The following is a 3,895-nucleotide window of genomic DNA, read 5'->3' as shown; positions in this document are numbered from 1 at the left end:
GAGGGATTGCATTGGGGAGTTATACCTGATATAAATGATGAATTGATGGGTGCTGACGAGTTGATGGGTGCAGCACACCAACGTTGCACAAGTATACATATGTAACAAACCTGCACGTTATGCACATGTACCCTAGAACTTAAAGTATAATAAAAAAAAAAAAAGAGCCAAGGTTCCACCATAGCTGCAGCTAAACTGGTTTGCCCTCAACCCAGGAGTCATCCAGAGATTCCTATCTCAGCAATTTGCGAAAGGTACTAAGGCCTCTGCACTGTTCCCAACAATGGTCCAATTAACTGCTAGTTGCATTTCACCAGCCAACAGGAAGGTTAATTGGCTCACATGACAAGGATGGAGAGTAACCCCATTAAATTGGTCTGCCCTCAGTACCATTCCACTGTGCTTTCTGCCCGTTTTCATATGTTCACGAAGCTTCCAAGAGACAAGTAAAAGACCCAGGCTTAAAGAAGAGGAATGGCTTCTCATTAGCCGTCACATCTAGAAGCCTACATTTTCACCCTGTTCTCTGCCTCCCTCCCAGAGGCAAACACAGGCAGTCATCACACCATTTCTGTGGTTTTAGATCCATACAGAAATTAATCAAATGCTCTGCACTTTTGTCATTTAATGGATTCACATAGCTCTAATTTTTTGGGTTCTGGTCATCTGTGGACATACTTGCTTTTTATTTCTGAAAAGCTTTGGCTGAGAGTGTTTTGGTTTGTTCTTTTAAAACACACACATACACATTTATAGTCTCTAAGACTTCTCAAATAATTACCAGACTGCCGACTCTAACACGCTGTTTCATCATATTCAAACTGACTGCCCGGTGGAAATCTATATACTCTCTTATTAAGAACTGATTTCCCTTGAGTAATATCTGCCCTGCTATTTTACTCTAGGTAATATTGATCTTCCCACTCTCCTCCAAAGCACCTTGCAGAGTGCCAATAATTTTGTAAAAGAAACCTTTTATTAATGAACTCCCCACAGCTTAATTGTTTAGATAAGTTAAAAAGAAAAAAAAAGAAGAAGAAGAAGAGGAAGACAGGAGAAAGGGAGCAACAGTTGACAAACTTTTATTTGCACCAGAAGTCTGGCCACCTGTGGAGTGGTGTATAGGGAGTCGGGGGTGTGGAGTGAGTGGGTGGCACTGTTATAAACAAAGATTCAACCAGCTGCCTGAGAGCTCTGAGTCACACAGAGCAAGCAGGATGTCCCACTAAGATACAGATTGTTTGATTACACCCGGAGACAATGGCACCAAGCCCAGCAGGGACTGACACATCAGGGCCAATCTCTTCACTCACTGTCCCAGTGATGCAGAGGGGCCCCCACCAAGAAAACCCAGGAAGCATTGAGCGTGGCTGTGGGCTGATGCGTCCTGTATGTTTGACGTAAACAGGAGTGTATTTTCTCCCAAGATCAGCAAATCAGTCCTCTACAGAGGAACTGGTTTTCTCATGCTGACCCATGTGAATGCTGTCGAAAGTTCTTCAGAATGAAGCTAATCAAAGTGAAAGTGATGACAGGACAGATCGTACTCGAAATCCCAGTGACCTGACCACAGGAGGAGCCCTACCACTGAAACCCTGCAAGGAGGTCAGCACTGAGACCAGGGCAGGTGCCTGGCAGAGGCCTCCACATCTGCTGCAACCTGGACCCTCCCAGCCTCAGCAAAAGGGACTTTGTGGCCACAGCTGCAGTTTATTTCACATTCTATAATGATAGCAACCAGGCAGAAGTGACTGTGGACTGAGCAGAACCATCTTCAAATTTGCTTTTATCCTGGCATAACAGATTTAAGTTAACCAGCTATTGATTAAGTAGAGAACATAAGATAGTTGAACCCACTGTATGTTCTCCCTCAATATCTACCCCTTTTGTCTGTTATTAAGCCAGAAATTCTCTCAACTGGGAACAATGTAATATTAAGATTTTTGAAGCCAATAACACTATGGTTTACATTAGTTTACCTGTATGTTTGGCTGGATGGATGATGGATAGATGGAAGAGAGGATGGATGGATGTGTCAACCTATAATAAAATACAATAAAACAATTTAGAGTCAGAACAATCCATTTGTGAAAAATAAAATTTAAAAGCTGTTAGAACCCAAACTTTCTCTTTTTTTTTTTTTTTTTTTAGAACAATCCATTTGTGAAAAATAAAATTTAAAAGCTGTTAGAACCCAAACTTTCTCTTTTTTTTTTTTTTTTTTTTGAGACGGAGTTTCACTCTTGTCGCCCAGGATGGAGTACAATGGCGTGATTTCGGCTCACTGCAACCTCCACCTCCCAGGTTCAAGCGATTCTCCTGCCTCAGCCTCCCAAGTAGCTCAGATTACAGGCACCTGCTACCACGCCTGGCTAATTTTTGTATTTTTAGTAGAGATGGGGCTTCACCATGTTGGTCAGGCTGATTTCGAACTCCTGACCTCAGGTGATCCACCCACCTCAGCCTCCCAAAGTGCTGGGATTACAGGCTTGAGCCACCACGCCCAGCTGGAACTCCAACTTGCAAGAGAGTTTACTCAAGTGCAGTTTGAGGATGGCCTACCCGGAAATACCAGTTCCAAAGGAATGGAGTCAGAGTTTAAAATACAGAAGTTACGGTTTCATTTATATAGGCAGAGACAGAGGAGTTTTTAGCAGGATTACAGCATTTTTCATACAAAGTTGGCACATAGTTACAGCCACTTGATTGGTTATAGGCAGTGTTTCTTTTTGTAAAGGGTGCATTTGTCACCTTTTACAGAGGGTGTAATAGTCATGGGCTGTCTGTCATCTGGTCTAAGCAAAGCAACACCACACAGGGGAAGTTAGTCTGTAAAAATGGTCATTAATTTAGAAGGCAGGAGGTTTTTGTCCTTGAGGTGATTTAATTGCCTCTAGCCATGATAGAGAACAAGAAATATAAGAAAAATAGTTAATCTATAATCTGAGAAACAAAAGCAACTGTATGTGACTCAAATCACAGTCACATCTCTCAGTGTTTTTTGGGGTTCCAACAGTTTTTAAATTTCATTTCTCACAAATGGATGGTTGGATGGGTAGATGACAGGATAGATGGGTGGATAGAGGAATGAAGAATGAGAGAAGAGAAGGTAGGCTTAGACTCCAGAAAATGTAGAACAAGAAAGTAGAGCATGAGATCCTGCCAAACAGGACACATTTTGGAGGAATGTGGAGATTGGCTAAGAGATGAAAATCCGGGGAGCAGGGGACAAAAATGAATATCTTCTCAGTTTTAACAAAGTATCTTTTATAGTCAAGACTTTTGCTGCTTGTAGGGTCTTACACCATCAACTGGTATCATTTCATTCAGCCATTTTATTCAACTACTACACTAATTCCTTCCCTTCTCCAACTCATGGAATGTGAAGGAAAAGGACCCAGAGGGAGTATTTTCTGGTTAAAAGTGTTTAGTAATTGGGCCTGTTAATAGAACTTTAGAGACCCCACTTTTTCAGGGGTTGCTATGAGGCGTGGTGGAAGCATACACCCTCAGCAGCTGGAAGACCTGCATTTTCTGAACCTATCGAGAGCCTTCAGCTCCTCTGGCATACATGAATCCTCTTTTCCTGCTGCTCTTCTGAGTGCTTTACTCCACTCATTAATACGTCCCTAAAGACGAAGTGAAAAGGAAGAGGAAGTATGTTTCAAAACCCTACCATTTTACAATGTTGACAGTGGAAAGATACAGTGAAAGGGTTAAAAAGTTGGTTAGAATGGCACTGAGGGTCAAGTGAGGACTTCCTTTAGTGACCCCTGAGCCTATGAGCAGATACAGGAGTTGGTGAGAAACACCATCCTGCAGATTCCACCTGGAGTCACCTCCTCCAGGGAAATTCCTGCATACTCCAGATTTTGCTGATCCTTTCCAAAATATG

The sequence above is a fragment of the Colobus angolensis genome, unplaced genomic scaffold (genome assembly GCF_000951035.1).
Source record: "Colobus angolensis palliatus isolate OR3802 unplaced genomic scaffold, Cang.pa_1.0 Scaffold168, whole genome shotgun sequence".
NCBI classification, from domain to species: domain Eukaryota; kingdom Metazoa; phylum Chordata; class Mammalia; order Primates; family Cercopithecidae; genus Colobus; species Colobus angolensis.
This window is presented reverse-complemented; position numbering follows the sequence as displayed.